This window comes from Camellia sinensis, chromosome 15, assembly GCF_055761805.1.
Source record: "Camellia sinensis isolate YWXY chromosome 15, ASM5576180v1, whole genome shotgun sequence".
NCBI lineage: Eukaryota > Viridiplantae > Streptophyta > Magnoliopsida > Ericales > Theaceae > Camellia > Camellia sinensis.
This window is the reverse complement of record NC_138975.1, coordinates 108303641-108323712: the sequence shown is the minus strand read 5'-3', so window position 1 is coordinate 108323712 and position 20072 is coordinate 108303641. Positions and strand designations below refer to the sequence as shown.

The window sequence follows — 20072 nt, the reverse complement described above, 5'->3', positions numbered from 1 at the left end:
TAGATTAGACGCACCTAAATAAAGAAAAAATTTTATTACAGACGAAAAAAAAAATGAAAATATACTGATTCAATTACCTGTATTGTCAATTCTAAAATGAAAAGTTTACTATCATTTTTTTTTGTCTTTAGTGAACTTTTTTTTTTCTTTTTTTAGTTAAATTTGTATTTATTTTTCTAGATGCATCTAAACTAGATACATCTATAATGTAATAATGTTTATAAATAAATTTGAAAAAAAAGTTCACTAAAGATTAAAAAAAATTATTTTTTTTGTTTTTTATTTTTCATTTTTTGCATCATTAGTGAATTTTTTACATCACACATAGAGTTAATGTGTTGATGATGTGACAAATTCTATTAACTATGCTTAGTTTTAGTTTTTTGAAAACACTTTTCAAAAAATTATACTTTTTTATTTTCCATATTTTTTGATTTTTACTATTTTTTTAATATTTTAAGTATTTTTTAAAAAAAATTTAGACACACCTAACATAAATACACTAAAAAGAATATAATTTTTGTGAAAAAAAATCTTTAAAAAATTCACTAAATATCAAAAATACAAAAAAAAAATGAAAAATCAGTACATTTTTGTGTATTTATTAATTTTTTAAAATATTTTTTCATAAATATTTTACTTTTTAAAAAAGTAAAAACAAATGTTAAAAATTTTAAAAATATTCACTAAAAATTTAAAAAAACACAAAAAACTCAATTGTCAAAAAACTTAATTTAGTAAACTGAAACCAAATACACTGATTAGTTTTTTTGAATGGATTTACGAGTAAAGTGAGAATGATTGCAAACAAGAAATGTCAAAGTAGGAAGGATTGCAAACTTGAAAGGCTAAAGTAAGAAATATCAAACTTAAAGGGCCAAAGAGGGAATGATTGCAAACATGAAGGGTCAAAGTGAAAAAAATAAAACTTAAAGAGCCAAAGTGAGAAATGGGTGAAATTTTAGGGAGGCAAAATATAATTACCCTAAATTTTAATAGATATATACAGGAAGTAACCTTTTCACGAGTACCGTCAAATATCAAAAAATAAAAAATAAAATTAAACACATAATTATTTTTTTTAAAATATGTATAAAATGTCCCTGTGGAAAGATCGCTGTAGGCGTTTAGGCGTTAAAAAAGTCAGAGCCAGACCTACTTATCATCCTACTACTCACATAAAAGTGAACAAAATTACCCCATCCTCTAAAACATAAGGGTACGTGTTACCTATTTGTTGCTAAGCTATGGTAAATTGGTAATTTGGTGCCGAGAGGTTGTGTTAGTCAGGAAAGCTCATTGAAGTAAGATTTCTCAGCATCAAGAACACCCTGCATGAACAAGACAATTTAGTAACTACTACAAGCACATATTGCAACTGGGGTGATGATATTGAACTGTTTTTCGAGTCAGGACCTTAATGATAATAATAGCTGCGTCCTTGTGCAAAACTTCATTGTACTCGTAACACGCTAGATTCTGCAACATGCCAAAACCTACTATGATACATTTAATGTGATAAATTTAAATATCAAAAACAAAATGAGAATTTAATATCGACTAGTATCTGCTGAGCAACGGCATGATGTGAGAAGTTCCAAAGCAGCCGTTAACAGTTCAGTGAAAATAGGCTGAACCTGCATACATTCAGATGTTTTCAAATTGCAGAGTTAACATTAAATTTCATATAATAATTCACAAATGGTAGCTCAGAATCTTAAAATATCCTAGAAGTTTGCAACACACAGTATTCAATTTCAAAAGGTCAAGGACATAATCAGAACCTAAGAAGCTCTGACACTCCAAGATGAGTGTCATACCCATGTCTGACATAGCTGGAACACGCGTGTCCACATGTCTGACATGCTATGCAGGGTGCAAATTTTTTTTTTTTGGAAAGACATGGGGACACTTCATGGGCACGTGTCCAGTGTTTGGGGTCGAAATAAAATATAAGGAAATAAAGAGGGAATGAGTAGAAAAAAAAAAAAAAAGATATATGAACTCAAATATAGATTGATGTCTCTCGTAACTATGTATCATAAATTTATATTCATATACATAGAAAATGAAATTATATATTTAGTCATATCCTAGCATGTCTATGTCCTAATTTTCCTAGCGTGTCTATGTCCTAATGTTTTGAAAATCACTACGTTCCCATATTTGTGTCTGTGCTTCTTAGATCAGAACAAAACAATATTTGGCTAAATCATATGGGATTAGTCTAAACAATAATTTAGCTTAGTCAGCTGGGGCAGTCCAAAACCAAAAACTTACTTGACAAACAAATCTTTACTCATTAAAATAAGTTGTTCTTTCAATTTCAATTCATATAAACAAATAAATAAGAAAACCAAAAAAATCAACAGCAACTCACTTGTGCCGAAATGCCAGTCCCTCCAGGATGCTGATCATATAACAGAATTCTTTCAGGAACATGGCAACTATCGTGAGGATTTACACACTCTGAAGCCAAATCTGATGAGTTGCAAATTATATATCTACATGCCAGAGTATCATGATACAGTCAGATCAACAACCGATAAATATGACAAGTTGGGTTATAGCTAATCAACTTGACTTCCCTAATGCAGCTACATATTTCACGTTTAAAATTTGAAAGAAAATAAATAAATAAATTGACAACAATTGTTAAGAAGGCTGTAACCTCAAAATTATCTATTATTTCGGCTATGTTTAGACAAACAATACAGATTTTATTAGTTTTGGTTTCCTTCTACTATAAATGTTGACAACTTACAGAGGTATCACTTTAAGAAGAGCATGATCCACAGCATGTAAGCCTGCACGGAAGGACAAGTTTTTAATCTCCACAGTTGCTTTTATAGATTGTGGGACTCGAATCCAAACAGCCTGTTTACATGTAAAGGTAAAAACAAGAAGTCAAAAGAAATGGTTAATTGGACACAACAATGCTATGAGAAACAGCCGAAAGTAAGAAATCCATAATAATGCAGAAGGGAACCCATACACACCTGTGATTCATATGAATGCGTAGGAAGCAAAAGATCAACTGCATCAAAAATTTGGTTGCTTCCTCGCCATATACGATAGAAACCAAACCAAGTAGTTGTTACTTTGCAAGTATTTACTTGGGAAGTTGTTCTAGATAATTGGATATTGGAAATCCTCGCTGGATACGCCTACACAACAGTAGAAAATGCATGTGGTTATCAATACTTATTCCAGTATCAAAAGGGTTCACAATACTTGTGTATTTGCAAATACATTCATGCAAATGGAATTAAGCTTGTAAACTACATGGCTAAAATGCAAGCAAACACAAGTCTGCCCTGTCTAGTCTGCCTATTTACTATCTTTCTCTGTTCAGAATGCCCAATGGAGTTGTTAGAGAAATTGAAAAACTCCAAGCTGCTTTCCTGTGGGGAGGTAACGATCTGAAAAGGAAAGTTCACCTAGTAAAATGGGCTGAAGTGACAAAAAGTAGGGAGCAAGGTGGACTGGGAATTAGAAGAATCAAGGATGTCAATTCTAGCCTTCTCCTTAAATGGTGGTGGAAATTTGGGAAGGAAGTAAATGCCCTTTGGAGGAGATTGTTGTGTAGCAAATATAGGATTGAGGAGGGTAGCTGGACCCCATTGGCGAGTGTGTCTCATAGTCACTCTAGAGTGTGGACTGATATTATCACAGTGGCTAAACATCATCAACAGTTAGTGGAGTTCTATGTAGAGAAGCTTCGGTTAAGGGTTGGGAATGGGACTAGGATCAAGTTTTGGCATGACCGTTGGCTTGGCAGCAGATGTTTAAAAGCTGAGTTCCCTAGAATTTTTAGTTTGTCCATTGATAAAGGGGGATCACTCTTAAGCTTCTATGATAGGAGATCTTCTGTGGAGGAGTGGAATTTTATCTTTAGGAGAAACCTCTATGATTGGGAAAAGGATGAAGTAAATCGATTGGTTGTTGTTTTAAAAGATGCCCCTCCCCTACGCAGTAATGTGGAGGACTGCGCTACATGGAATGGAACAGCTGGCTGCCTCAAGGTATCTGGCCTATACAAGTTCAGTGACACTCCTTTTGGCCCTCATCTGTCGTTAGGTAAGTTTGTGTGGAACACCGATTTACCTCCTAAGGTCCAGTTTTTTGGCTGGTTAGCCTGGAGGAATAGAGTGAAAACAAGAGGTTTTCTCCAGCATATTGGCATTCTTAACAGTAGTGCTTCAATTCTTTGTGCCTTTTGTGAAAATGCGAATGAATCTGCTGCCCATGTGTTGCTGCATTGTCCATTTTCCTGGAAAGTTTGGTCAGATCTGTTACAATGGTGGGGGTGCCTGTGGGTGGTGCCTAGGTCTGTTGACCGATTGTTTTATTGGTGGTTAGGTGGCCATTTTAAGAACAAGGTTAGGAGATTATGGAGGGTTTTACCTCTGATTGCTCTATGGTCCATTTGGAAGTGTAGAAATGATTGCATATTTAATGGGGTGCAGCCTTGTGGAGTTGATCTCAGTGAGCTCATTAAGGTTCGATTTGCCTTATGGAGTAAGGCCTCCAGGTTAGGGAATATGTACTCGGTTAATGATTTTATCAACAACATTGATCAGGTAAAGGCATGTGTTTGAGGAAGGTTGTAGCTGGCAGTGTCCTTCTGTTGTGTGCATCTGAGTAGCAGAACAAGCTACATTCTTCAGCTGCTGCTCAAGCTTGTATTGTATGGTGGCTTGTATGGTGGCTGCTAGTCTGCGGGTTGGTAGCACACTTTGCCAGATGCTAGGTGCATTTTCAGTCTGTTAAGTGGCCTGGCCTGGCTGCTGTTTAGGGGCCAAGCATTGGTGGTTGCTGCTGTATTGTAGTCTGTGGATTGTATCTTGTATCTTGCTAATTTGTTGGAGTTTGGGTGTTTGATTGGCTTCTCGCCAATCATGGGTCAAGTGCATAGTGCACTCCCCTGATTTGTTGATGTATTGTGGATTGTATCTTGCTTAATCATCAATAAATCCTTATTTTGCCGATCAAAAAAAAAAAAAAATGCAAGCAAACACAACAAAGATACGATTAAATTCTCTTCAAGATAGCCAGAATGGTCATCTGGTGGCTACATGTGGACTTCTCTATTCAAGAAGGCAGCTAACTTGAGCCGCTTCATTTCAGTTTATCTTGCCTCTGAGATCCATATTCCACAAATTCTCCATACAAATAGGAAGAGTTAGCTGGGTTGAAATTAAGAAGATGAATCTACATGAAGGATCTCAAGTAATTGAAATTAAGGGCTTGCTGAGTTGAGCTGAGTTAATTTATTTATCAATTTTATGCTATTAGAAATCTAATTATATAAAGCTGGAAGTGCCATGAGAGGGCTTATGCCTTGTGCCTTTGTAAAGTGAAAAATCTTGTCATTTTTCACTATGATAATAACATCAAACACTATGATAATAAATGAGATTTTGCAGTTAAAGGTTTCTCACTATGATTCCCTTTGCTTTAATCTAATGAAACTTAACTTTGAGAAAACCAGATACAATATCATATATACCATTTCCAGTTAACATATGAAGGTTTCACAGAAGTATGCAGAATACTGTTGTCCATTCATGTCTCAAGACTCATAAACTAATAAGCACTGTTAGCACAAAGAATTAAGAGCCCACATACAATTTTACCACCAATGACATGAACATCTGTGTAATCACAAGTTTTTGTGTAGTACTTCAAGTCGGCCAATTGGCATAAAGCAATTTTACTTGATATATCTAATTCTTTCACCAGATAGGTTTTGCCTTGATGCATATACACAGCACCATCATAAACCTGAAAGATCAAAAAAAATTATTAGGTTACCATTGTAACTGCATAGACCAACTAAATTTTTATTTTTTAGTATAATGGAAAATAATCTGAAGAACCAAGTATGAAGTACGATTATTATTTAAAAGAAATAGGCAGATCACATCCTTGGGCAAAAAGACCCTGAAAGATTGAGAGGCAATTGGAGAAAAAAAGGCATGAAATGTAGTTGGCTCAGCAAAATAAAAATAAATATATAAAATTGCAATAAGTGTAAAGAATCCGAACATAATTAGACTAGAAGTCAACCATGCACAAAAAACACTCCAAAGATCTACAACAGCAAAAGTCAAAGCTTTACCATGCATAAATATGAATTGCCATATATCAATATAATAATTCCCATCAAAACTCATAATCATTTGCTTTCCTCAATCTCTTCAAGGACTTCATTCTTTTGCTTGTCAATTACTTTATACTTCTCAGTTTCAATTGCTCGTATACTAACATTATGAGAAGGCATTTTCTACCAACAAGAATACAGAAAAGGAAGATGGGAAATTAGTGACTTACAGCTGCTAAAGAATTTCATCCATGATCAGATATTTCATTAACTATAAGAAGAGAGATCAGACCTATACTATTCATACAAATAATATACCTCATGCCCAATGTAACTCCAAATTCTGTTAGGAGAATCTCGTGAGGGATCAGCAATCAAGTATCCTTTACTTTTAAGTGCCATTATGGCATTCTTTATGCGAGGACCAAAATAAATCTCATCGTGAAGAAAGCTCAGTGAGTGTTCAACCGCAGCACAAACCAGGTGTTGTTCATGCACCTACAAGACTCCAAAAATTAGGAAAGGTTCCCCTGCTACCTCGGAACCCATAATAGACAATAATTTAACAGAAGAAAAAAAAAACAACTATCTATTTGCACGCCACAGTACACATCATTTATACCGTTCGGATATAAACTTTCAAACGAAAGTCAAATGTTTGGACATAAACTTGCGAACAAAAAACAGTTCACAAGTTTATATCCAAACAGAATGATATCTTAACAATTCATTTTTGTTCAGAAGTTTATGTCCCGAACATTTGAATTTTGTTCCAAAGTTTATATCTGAACAACACAAATGGTGTGTACTGAGACAAACCATGGTGTGCAAACAGAATATCCCATTGTTTAGGCATTTGTTCTTCCACATCTCCACCACATTACCAAAACCGCTGCCATCATGGCCTCCAGTGCAACAGCACCAATACCACCATGCACCACCACTACACCATCCATAATTATTTTTTGCTTTTTTTTTCATTTTCTCTCATTATTTTAATCTCTCTACCTAAAACCCCCAAACCACCACCATACTATTTGCAAAAACCCCACTAGAAGAGATGGAAGGTAGCTTGCTCCTAAAGGGAAGAAAGATCTACAACCAACACACCACCGTATTTTAGATATTTGCAAAAACCGTTGATGCCATTACATTTACTCCAACTCATTCATTTTTGGGGAAATTTTACTTCAGGGGTAACTTTGAATTATGTGTTAACTGCTTTTGGAAATAAAAATACCTGTTGATTTTTAGGATCAACATGACAACACTCGATGGAACTCCTGAAGAGTTTCTGGGGAAACTTCATAAAATACTGATCAAGAGGCCCTTCAAATGCAACATATACAGCAAGTGAGGGCTTTTCCCTTCTCCCAGACCTTCCAGCTCGCTGCCACAGACTAACATTAAATAAACAGAAAAATATAAGAACAGCTGAAAGAAAAGATTACCTTACTAATAACACAAACCAAATTACATTAGTTCTATACCTAGTGATACTACCAGGAAAGCCTAGATGCAGGGTTACATCAATATGCCCAACATCAATACCCAACTCTAAGGCATTAGTTGCAGCAACACCACAAAGATTCCCGCTGAAAAATTCACTCTCAATTTTTCTCCTATCCTGCTCCATCAATCGTGTAATGTCAAGGCACATTATTGAGCAAATTAAAAAGAACCACAGGCTGTTGGTGATAATGCAGACATCAGCAGAGGCTCAAAACAACCCAATTATGAAATATACATAGAAATTAAAATATAACAAAGATATGTTAAGTGTATATACACAATACTAAACAGCACAAAATGTCAGTCACAGTAATACTGGCAATTGTTTTATCTGTGTCCACAGAATTAAACGTCAACATCAGGATTTTTAACTTCCGAATGACAAACTAGGCTATCAACCAAACTAGGCTTTTGACATAATAAATGAGATATGTAAGAGGACGAGGAAGAAATTGAGAACTCTACAAAGGACTTTAGTTTTTTATCCAAAGGCTCAAAGCATAACAAAACCTAGAAAGAATAATAAAAACATAAGTGCAAGGAGGGAATAATATATAACTAAAGAGCCTCAAGGAGGTAAAAAGTAAACTTCAGAGAATGAAACCATGATTCACAAAATAATTAGGAGATTAAAAGTACCTTAATCAAAACTATTTATTATTTTCTCTAATTATTTACATAAAGACCACAAAAGGCAAGTTCACCTAAGCCATCGTCCATTCCCATATCTAGAGCATCAGGTGCTTCAAGAGCATTGTGACGTTGGAATTCTACAGTGAAAAATGAAGCAAAGAAATGCATTACTTTTCTGCCATACATCAGATGATAGTAACACAAGCACCAAAACTTCTCTCCAATCAAAGGGTTTTTTCATTTCTTATATGATTCATCAACATCACCCATCATCATTGTTCGCAGAAAATGAAGAACAAAAATACTGACCTGAACCAGATGGGGTGCTGTCTCCTGAAGAATCTCACGCCTTATCATAATTACAGATATCAGATTACAGCATCTCTTTAATCCAAAAATTGAATGAACATCAAAGTTAAAGACTTAAAAAATAAAATGGGTTAATGTTACATATGTATAGCATAAAACAAGTTCACAAAGTTTGCGTGTTTTGCAGAATACAATGCAACGTAGCCCATGTTGAGCAATTTCAGCAAAAAGACATGAAACCTCCAAAATCGGGCTGCAAAATAGAAAAATTCAAACATTCATATCTTGAGTCCAAATACTTAAATATATGGTAAGTCTTTTCCTTGATGTTTATGCATGATAAATATATCATATGGTATTATTATATGCAATTAACATATATTGTGTGCTCGTGAAGGCAAATATTGGAAAATACTTGGGATCAGAGGAATGGCAAATGCATAACAGACATGCCTGTGGATATGACTTATTAAGGACTTGTAATTACTTGAAAGTATTGTATAAAATATTACTAGTCTGTTATGCAGTATACATGCTTTTATAGATTTTTCTAGTTAAGCACTTTCTCAATCAAAAAAATATTGAAAACGGTCAAACTTCGAATATAAGTCTTCAAGAATTTCAGCCAAATGTGTGTTACATCACTATACCAAAACATAGCAATTAAACAGCATCCTAACTACTTGACTTCTTTCATACTCTCCCCAAGGCTACCCAAAATTATATTCAAAGGATAAGTAGCTCAAACCACAAGTATCTAGGAATGAAAACTTCGTTTTAGTAAATGACATGAAAATCAGAAGAAATTGCTTACAGTAAGCTCCAGAAACAATACTAGTTTACGAACATCTGAAGGACAAGAAATAACTTCGTGAAAGACAGTGTGTGCAATAATTTTCTATGACAATAAACATAACGATTTCTTACCTTGAGCGTCTAAAAATAATATCTTTATCTGATGATTCCTTTTTATCTATGACATTTGTAGTTCTCTTCGAGACCTACAATCCAGAAGTGCACACAAGTAGATAAAACAACATCCCTTGGAACAATAGCTACTCCGAAAAATAGAGCACCAGAATAGTGGCAAAAAAAATATACAGTTTTTGGACATAAAGGAGGATTCCAGAGGATAAAGAGCTTTTGACCAGAAGGGCTACCATCATTCTGAATCAACTCCATTGTTGGTAGATTAGCAAGTTCCTAAACTATAGGAAAAAGATATGTTTCAGATGAACAATATGAAGTTAATGCATGTGATAAATATTACAGTTAATAAGCACACATAAGTGCACACACACAGAGATTAAAGCAATTGAAAATGGTTCCTAAGAAATCATCATAAACCTCATATTTGAATGTTAGAAAGATAATGTATACAACTATTGAAGTGTTTCATGTAGAAACCAATATTACATTGGTAGCACCATGAGAATTTGAACATGAATTGTAGAATGAAAGCAGAAATGGTAAATAATTACTCAAAAGACAAGGATTCATGAATGGGCATTGAAGTTGACCATGACCACATAAAAAAGACATCCTACAAATAACTACAATAAATTATGGACATTGCGCCCCCCCCCCCCCCCAAAAAAAAAAAAAATAAAAATAAAAATAAATAAATAAATCAAAATTTTACCATAGCATGTTCACGGGGGTTTGCAGAAGTTGCAGTACAAAAGTGAAAAGAAGGATCACTACCATACACTGCACAAATAAGCAGGCTGAGAAAATAAGAGCTTTCCAAGAAATAAAAAAGGAAGAATTAAGTGGAAGGAAAAACCCATATCTTTTCCAAACCATATAGGGAATAAGTACCATGAAAACAGAGCCGCCGAAGTCTCCTCAATATTGTTAGCTTTTGATAAAACTCTCTTTAGAATGAACTATATTTTGTATTGAATTTTTATCACTTATTGATTCATATATATTGCCCATAGGCTTACATCCTTTTATATAGAGAAGGTTATACATAAGTTCAATGAATAAGATCCATGAACCTAAACAACCTTGTAATTAATTAGGTACATGAATATAATCTAGACAATGTACTTAATAAATATAAAATACATGAATATAAAAATACATGAATACAAAGAATGTATGAACTCTATGTATCCAATGCATGCAATGTATCCAAAGTATCTAATGTAAATATGGCATTAATTTTAACACTCCCCTTTAATGCCATATTGTGTGACACCCAACATTTCTCTAAAAAATTCAAATTTGTCCCTTGGTAGAGCTTTGGTGAAGATGTCCGCAACTTGATCTTCAGTCTTGCAATACTTGATTTGAATCTCATCATCTTCCACAGCTTCTCTAATGAAATGATGTTTGATAGCAATGTGTTTAGTACGAGAATGGTAGACGGGATTCTTTGCCATAGCAATAGCAGACTTATTATCACACATAATTGGAGTAGCTTCACCTTGCTTCTCACCAAAATCATCCAAAATTCTTCTTAGCCAAATTGCTTGTGTAGTTGCCAATGATGCTGAAATATATTCGGCTTCAGCAGATGATTGTGCCACAGTTTGTTGTTTCTTGGATGACCATGAAATTACACCCGATCCAAGAGAAAATGCATACCCAGAAGTGCTTCTCATATCATCAACACATCCGGCCCAATCACTATCACAAAATCCAATTAACTTTGCATCAAGAAATTTCTCATAAAAAATTCCATAATCAAGTGTACCTTGAATGTATCTCAACACTCTTTTTGCAACCCCAAAATGAATTTGGCTTGGACTGTGCATGAACCGAGACAATAAACTTGTAGCATACATGATGTCCGGTCTTGTAGCAGTTAAGTACAACAAACTTCCAACCAAACTTCTATAACAAGATGCTTCAGCTTCTTTGCTTCCATCTTCCTTTGACAACTTTTCATTCACAATCAAGGGAGTAGCAACTTCTTTGCAATTCTTCATTTTAAATTTCTCAAGAAGTGTTTGAGTATACTTCTTTTGGAAAATAAAAACACCACCATTGTTTTGGTGGATTTCAATGCCTAAAAAATGATGCAATAGCCCCAAATCACTCATTTCATATTTCTTCATCATCTCCCTTTTAAAAACTCCAATCAAGTTTTCATCACTACCGGTAAAAACCAAATCATCAACATAAAGTGAAACAATGAGAATACTGGTTGTACCTTGCCTCTTGATGTACAAAGTTGGCTCACTTTTGCTTCTTTGAAAACCCTTTTCATTGAAGTAAGCATCAATTTCACTATACCATGTCCGGGGTGCTTGCTTTAGGCCATATAAAGCCTTCTTCAACTTGTACACTTTATCTTCTTTGCCTTTGACAACAAAGCCTTGAGGTTGATCAACATATACTTCTTCTTCTAATTTCCCATTCAAAAATGCTGACTTTACATCAAGTTGGTGCAAGAACCAACCCTTTTGAGCCGCCAAAGTAATGATAGCTCTAATTGTATCAAGTCGAGCCACAGGAGCAAAAGTTTCTTGGAAATCAATTCCAGGTTGTTGTGAATACCCTTTTGCCACAAGTCTTGCTTTGTTCTTTTGAATAGAGCCATCCGGATTGAACTTTGTTTTGAAAATCCACTTCACACCAATTATTTCATTTTCTTTCGGTTTCTCCACTAACTCTCAAGTCTTGTTCTTCTCAATCACATGAATTTCATCTTCCATTGCTTTCTTCCATGCTTCATCTTTAATTGCCTCTTTAAAATTTTCAGGTTCAACAATGCATAAATTGCATCTTGCATACATATCACTAAGACTCCTAATATTTCTTGGAGTTGAACTTGGAGATGAAGAACTTGAACTTGAACTTGAACTTGGAGAAGATTGTGAACTAGCAATTGGTGACAATCTTTGTGGAGATTCAAGAGTTGCAACATCTTCAACTTGTTGACTTTCTGATTCTTCATTGAAAGTAATGCTTTGATCTTGGACTTTCTTTTCCTTCCAATCAAAAGACGCCTTTTCATCAAAGAGAACATCTCTATAAATAATCACCTTCTTTTGATCCAAACTGAAGAGTCTATAGCCTTTGGATTTTGAGCTATAACCCACAAAGATGCATTTCTTACTATTTTCATCAAGCTTGTGCCTCACTTCTTTTGGAACATGAGCATAACAAATGGAACCAAACACCTTCAAGTGATTCACCGATGGTTTCCTTCCACTCCAAGCTTCAAATGGAGTTTTGTCCTTAAGAGCTTTTGTAGGACATCTATTCATCAAGTAAACTGCTGTATACACGGCCTCACCCCAAAAAGTTTTGGGTAGCCCCTTCTCATGTAGCATAGACTTGGACATCTCCTCTATGGTTCTATTCTTTCTTTCCGCCACACCATTTTGTTGTGGAGTGTACCCAACAGTCAATTGCCTTTCCATTCCAATATCTTCACAAAATTTCATAAACTCATTTGAGTTGTATTCTCCGCCTTTATCACTTCTCAGTACTTTCATCAAACAACCACTTTGTCTTTCAATAAGATTTTGAAATTTCTTGAAGATAGAGAAAACTCCACTCTTTTGTCTCATGAAATACACCCAAGTCATTCTAGTAAAATCATCAACAAAGATAATAAAGTATTTGTTACCTCCATGAGTTGGTGTATCCATAGGTCCGCACACATCGGTATGGACAAGCTCCAATGGTGCTTTAGCTCTCCATGCTTTCTCCTTTGGAAATGACTCCCGGTGATGCTTTCCAAGTGCACAACCTTCACAAATATGTTGCACTTCATGAATGGTTGGCAACCCAAAAACCATATTGTTTTGTTGTAGATGCTTCAAGCTTTGAAAATTCAAGTGCCCAAATCTTCTATGCCAAAGCCATGAATTATCAATCACATCCATCTTCAAAGCCGCATTTTTGCTATACCGGAAAATGAGAGGAAAACTTATATTCTTCTCCATCTTGATTTGTGCTACAACTTGGCTTTTCCCCCCTTTGTCAAAAATTTTGCAAAAATCGTCTTCAAAGTGAACAAGATATCCATGCTCCATAAGTTGTCCAACACTTAGCAAATTTTGCTCCAAGTCTGGAACTAAGAGAACATCGGAAATGAATCTTGTACCCATCTTGGTTTCTATAGCAATAGTACATTTTCCTTTTGTTTGGACTAAGGCACCATTCCCCATTTTTACTTGAGGACTGGAGGAAGCATCCATTTTTACAAAAATGCTTTCATCTCCTGTCATGTGATTGCTACATCCGCTATCGAGAAACCATACATCCTTGGTTTGATCCGATGCCTTGTGACAAGCATAGAACATGTGCCCTTCACTTTCTTGCTCCTCAGAAAAATTAGCTTGTTAAGTGCTCTTGACTAGGCAATCCTTCTTGACATGCCCAAATTTGTTGCAATTGTAACATTTTGGCTTTCCTCGAAACCAACAATCTTTATCAACATGATTGCTTCGGTTGCAAATTCCACACTTTTGTTGAGTGGACTCTTCATTTTCCTTTCTTTGAAAATTAGACCTTCCTCTTCCGGTTGCATTTCTTCCTCCTCCTCTTCCTCTTCCTCTTCCTTGGGAATTAGAGGTACTAAAATTGAGCTTGGATTGAAAGGCACTTTCAATTGACTTTTCAGATTGCCTACTCAACCTTTGCTCAAATGCTTTAATTGAACCCATCAATTCTTCAATACTCAATTCAGCAAGATCTTTAGTTTCTTCAATGACAGCAACGATGGGATTGTATTTCTCCAGCAAACTTATCAAAATTTTCTCAACAACTCTTTGATTAGTAATATTATCCCCATAAATTTTCATTTGGTTTACAAGTTCCATAACCCTAGAAAAATAATCCTTCAACAATTCCATATCCTTCATCTTTAAATTTTCAAAATCTCTTTTCAATGACTGAAGTTTGATGGTTCTTACCTTCAAGTTGCCTCTATACTCTTTCTGAAGAATATCCCATGCCTCCTTCGCTTTTGTTGCATTGATAATTCTTGGAAAGATTGCTTCTGAAACTCCTTGTTGAATAAAAGAGAGAGCCTTTGAATCCTTCTTCCTTTGCTCTTTTAATTGGTTCTTTTGGGAATTTGTCAAAGCTTCTTCATCTTCAGGTTCCTCGAACCCATTCTCAACAAGATCCCAAAGCTCTGTATAGACAAAAATAGTTCTCATTTTCACATACCAAAAATCAAAATTTTCACCATTAAAGATAGGAGTGGATACATTTTGGTTGATGGGATTCGCCATGGACGTCGGTTTGTTCTTCTTCGGGGCTTGTTTTCCCGTATCCGATCTCTACACCCAGCTTGCTCTTGACCCAACCAAAGCTCTGATACCACTTATGTTAGCTTTTGATAAAACTTTCTTTAGAATGAACTATATTTTGTATTGAATTTTTATCACTTATTGATTCATATATATTGCCCATAGGCTTACATCCTTTTATATAGAGAAGGTTATACATAAGTTCAATGAATAAGATCCATGAACCTAAACAATCTTGTAATTAATTAGGTACATGAATATAATCTAGACAATGTACTTAATAAATATAAAATACATGAATATAAAAATACATGAATACAAAGAATGTATGAACTCAATGTATCCAATGCGTGCAATGTATCCAAAGTATCTAATGTAAATATGGCATTAATTTTAACAAATATAAGAGCAGTATGACATCCAAATGCTCCTTTATACGTATGGGCTTCATCAATGACAACAAACCTGATTAATAAGAATAGAGGGGAAAGGAAACCAAATAAATAACAAAGTAAAAGTATGTCACATTGTGATCAAGAAATAATATAATGATATTCTCTATAAATGAAAAGCATTTTGAGGAAAAATACAAGTTTACAAATAGGAATTATCTCAGTCACTTCCAAAGCAAAACTAGAGACCACTGTAAAACAAACATTACCTAAGATTTGATAAAACCTTCCTGAACTGCCCATGGAATGGCAAGATGGACATGTGTAACATATCTGGATTTGTGATCAACTGCACATGAATTAACAAAATTTCAGTATGATATGACAACACAAGGCAGCCAGCTTAAGGAAAACTGACTGTCTGAGACAACCAAAACTTACTAAAATACCAGTCTAGCATTATCACGCAGCCAAATCCTGTCTGTCTGGGAAGTGTCACCATCATAGATACCAATATCTAAGCTAGTATCAAAATCTTTTGTCATAGCTAACAAGGCTCTAAGTTGATCTTGTGCTAAAGCCTGCACCAATGAACAATTTGAAGTATAAATAATGAATAAAAAGCCAAAAACAGACAACAAAAAAGCCATTCTCCACCAAATCAAAATACAACGCATTTTGTAATTCAATTTTATTCAGTAGAACCAAGGCACATCACCAAGAATAATACAATAAAATTAACGCATGAGATCTATTCCTGTGAACCTTTGTTGGAAAGAGGTACAGAGCACACGCTAACAAATTCTGGGACAGTACTTCTAGTACTGGCAGATTGTAGCAAAGAGATTTCCCCACTGGATGTCATTGTTGCCACAACTACATGCTTGCCAGCAAGGGAAGCCCGAACAGACTCTGCCTGCAGATACCAGAAGAATTAAAGTTCATTCAGAATTTTGGCTCAGAAAAGGATTGCAGTTCAAGATAACATCCATACCTGGTGGCTATACAACCTAGTAATTCCAATACATTTCAGAGCAGATTTCATTTTCTCTGACAGTTCATTTGGGATTTCAACATGGTAGGCAACCCTGGCACTAATTTTTTCAACATGCACCATCTGCATCAGAATAGTCCAGCGCTCAGCACTGCATTCCACATAAGATTTAAATAGAAGGCGGTTTTTATATCCACATCTAAGGTCCCCAGGCCAAAGAGATCTTCTTAGTTTAACGTTTTTCAGTTAGCTATTCCTAACCTCCAGTCCCAATCCCCTCCCCAGACAAGATGAAAGATAAAGAGAAAATAACTACAAAGGAAGAGACAAAGGAAGAAACCTGTCCCCAAGCTCCAATGCCCTTTTTGAGATGTTCAACCATTTTCACAGGTAGCGATGGATTCGCATCCTGCGAAGTCAATGGTTATTACAATGGCTTTTAGACACATTCGCCTTGGTCTGTGTTTCTCCAAAAAAAAAAAAAAAAAAAAAAAAAATTTCTGTAAATAAATTTTCAAAAGTAATCAAATTGAATAAATTTTTTTAAAAAAAATTTTCAAAACTTATTTGGTTTACAAGGTTTTCAAATAAATCTTTCTTTCATATACATCAAATCAATCACTTTTTTCAAAACTCTCTCAAAATAATTTTTCAAAATATTTTTTAAAAAAAAACTAAACCAAATAAATTTTCATACTTTTTATCTCAAAACATATTTCTCAAATACAAACCAAACAAACCCATTATCTTTGACTAAAGACTAAAAGAAATTGAAAGTATCAACTGATCAGCATAAACTCACAAAAAAAAAATAAAGGCTAGTCAAGGATCTAGTATCAGCTCCAAGTATATATGAGTCTATGACAAGCTAATCGACACTACTCTAAAAAGCTCCTAATTAGGTCAAGTTTAGCATCTTAAAAAAAATTTATCTTTTTATCTTTTTTATCTTTTTTTTATCATATTACCTTTTTATTTTTCTACATATTTTTTCTTAAAAACACAAAAAGTACACTTGTTTAACTCATTTCAAACAAGCCCTAAATAAAGAGAAACATCAGAATGCTTTTTATTTTCAGTTTTTAAAAAGGACAAAAGAATTCGACTATTTACAGCCTGTTATATTTATTATATTATTCCGTAAACACCCATGTTTTTTGTCCTAAAACACATGTAGCGAAGTAAAATTTCACACAATCAATTTTTGCAATTAGTAATAATAAATTCATTAAAGACAGGCTAAAAGGGAATGCCACACGTATACAGCTGGAAAAAAATAAAAAATAAAAAAAGACCTATACTCCTCCACATGTATCAAAAAGCTCAAAAGGACCTATACATATTATACAATCAGTACAATTGAGTTAAGTTTTGAGAATTTGATAGAAGCTTTTTAAGCTTCCAGAATCTATGTGCTGCAACCCAAACCCTGGGGGGTGAAACCTAAAGAATTCTAGTCTCGTATGAGAAATTTAACATTGATTATGTTTTCATTAACGCTCTGTTTGCTTTGGCAAAAAACATTTTCCATATTTTTTGGCGTTTGGTATGATGGGAAACCAAAGTCAATGAAAAATAATTTTCAGGTTCAACAGAAAATAAACTTATATAGGCCGAAAACATTTTCCACTTTTGAAAGGTACAGAATATTTTCTAGACTAAGGTCTTACCAGCGCCACCACTCTCCCAACACTACCACCGCTGTCACTACTACTACCACCACTGCCGTCACCACCTCATTGCCGCCATCCCACTACCAGCATCATCACTACCACCACAACACTACTACTACCACAACTACTAGCACATTAATTTCAATGTTGCAACCAAACATAAGAAAACGTATTCTACCAAAAACATTTTTTGAAAAAGTATTTTTTTCGCTTAAACCAATTGAACGAAAAATAGGAAACATCCTAATCTAAGAATCATGGGCACTTATAAGGAGGAGAACATGTTGTCGACACTGAACTCCTTGAACACCCTTAGAAATGTGTCTTAAGTTAAAAATAAATTTCATAATTGCACCCTTAGAAATGTGTCTTAAGTTAAAAATAAATTTCATAATTTCAAACACTTTGCAAATACTGCAACAACACTTCTCTGAACTTCATGGATGCAATTTATATGGAATCTCTAAATAGTAACAATGTTTGGCATTCTTCTAAATGCAACTTGCGCACTCCAAACATTTCGCAAACACTTCAACGACACTTCTCTGAACTTCATGGATGCAACCTATGTGGAAAATCTCTTAATAGTAACAATGTTTGGCATTCTTCAGAATGCAAGTAGTGCACTCCAAATATGATTTTTGAAACATTTCTAAAATGAACACATCATGTGTGTGGCCACTGACCAACATAAAGTATGCAATGGAAAACTTCTAACATATGAATATATATGTATGTATGCAAATATAGCAATATGTTGTTGTCACTTGTCATATAGTGTCCCTTTTTAAGATTTCGGCAGGTTCATGTCATGTGTTATCAGTTTCCCGTATCTATATTTATGCTACATAGATTTGACTCACTAGAAATGCAAAAAGCACTATAAAAAAAATACCTACATGGCAGCGTGCTTCAAATGAATGAGAACTTGAAGTTGCACAGCTTCTCCTTGCCCGTTTAGCTTCATTTCCTCTTGCAGTGGTACCACTTTCCTTCATAAACATGAGTTGATCCTCCAAGGAAAGGAACTTTTCCATCTCATTCCCATTTTTATTCTACACAACATATCTCATTGTTATTGGATAGCCCAAATGCCATTGACATATTGTAAATCTAGAAAACAAAATATGAATGGCAAAAATACATTTTTTTAATGAGGTAAGTCTATATTACCATGGCAGGAATCCTAAGGGGGAATGACAATCTCATCACTAGAAATCTCATTACTAATAGTAAAATTCATGTGTGTCAATGTTATTTAAGCATTTAGTTTCTATAGGAATTCTCTATGGGAAAATGATAATATTTTAAATATTATGGGCCCAATTTTATTTGTTTTCTAACTCTCAAATGGTCAACATTCCTCCAGGAATGTGAGATTCCCATTGGGGGAGCGGGGTAATCAAATTCCTATAGTTTAGAAAAGTGATTTTTTACTTCAGTAGGTAATCAACAATCATTTTTTATTTCAATCCATTACAAATACTGGAATCATAGGGACATGTAATCACATTCCCATTTCCCTCACGATTCCTAACATCCAAACGGAGCCTAAGATTATTCCTGTACAAATCAAACCCAAATGCCAAAAATTAAGAGGAAAGCCTAATCTAATTACGGGAAGAAGGAACCCAAAAAAAAATACTTCCAAATTATAAGGTGATCATAATTCATTCCCTTCTATAGAAGTATTGAATCTATCCCTCAATCCTTGAAAATAGCATAATACAGCTTGAATTGTAAGCTTTACAATAATATCTTTATTAAAATATGAATAATATATGGAGCCCAAGAGCCTTCAACATAAATGGAAAAATAAAAAATAAACAAAAGAAAAGAAAATAGAAAGCAAGACAACTAAAAAATTTTTACGCTACATGTCTGAGTAGTCTCTAATTCAAGCAAAGGAATCATTAATGGTATGTTTGGTTGGAGGATTTGGGGAGGGATTTGGAAAGGGAAAGGGAAAAGGTGTGTGAAACTATGTGAAATTTAGGCATGTTTTATTCATATTTCACCTACCTTTTCCATTTCCCTTTCTAAATCCCACCTCAAATCCCTCAACCAAACACAACATAAATGTTTGAATTTTGGTGGAAATGATTATATATTGTTCTATATTCATTTTCTAAGGGCATGTTGGATGTCTCTTGAATTTGAATAAGTCCATCAACATTTCACATAGCTTATCAATGGCAGACATTTAATCAATGACTTTAGCAATTTATACTT

At 34.4% G+C, this 20072-nt stretch overlaps 1 non-coding gene across 1 annotated transcript; it reads right to left on the bottom strand.

Moving 5' to 3' along the window:
• Positions 1-1183: 1183 nt before the first annotated feature.
• Positions 1184-18891, bottom strand: LOC114287554 (uncharacterized). The gene is made up of 26 exons (XR_014356341.1): positions 18740-18891; positions 16508-16576; positions 16168-16290; positions 15939-16089; positions 15623-15754; positions 15443-15522; positions 15186-15246; positions 10382-10415; positions 10203-10270; positions 9662-9763; positions 9488-9561; positions 8706-8813; positions 8518-8600; positions 8323-8388; positions 7935-7949; positions 7597-7825; positions 7347-7506; positions 6425-6604; positions 6181-6289; positions 5632-5795; positions 3000-3167; positions 2765-2877; positions 2381-2504; positions 1562-1637; positions 1417-1499; positions 1184-1331 (listed from the first exon to the last, which is right to left on the bottom strand). It is a non-coding gene; the product is annotated as an uncharacterized LOC114287554 (transcript).
• Positions 18892-20072: the final 1181 nt, after the last annotated feature.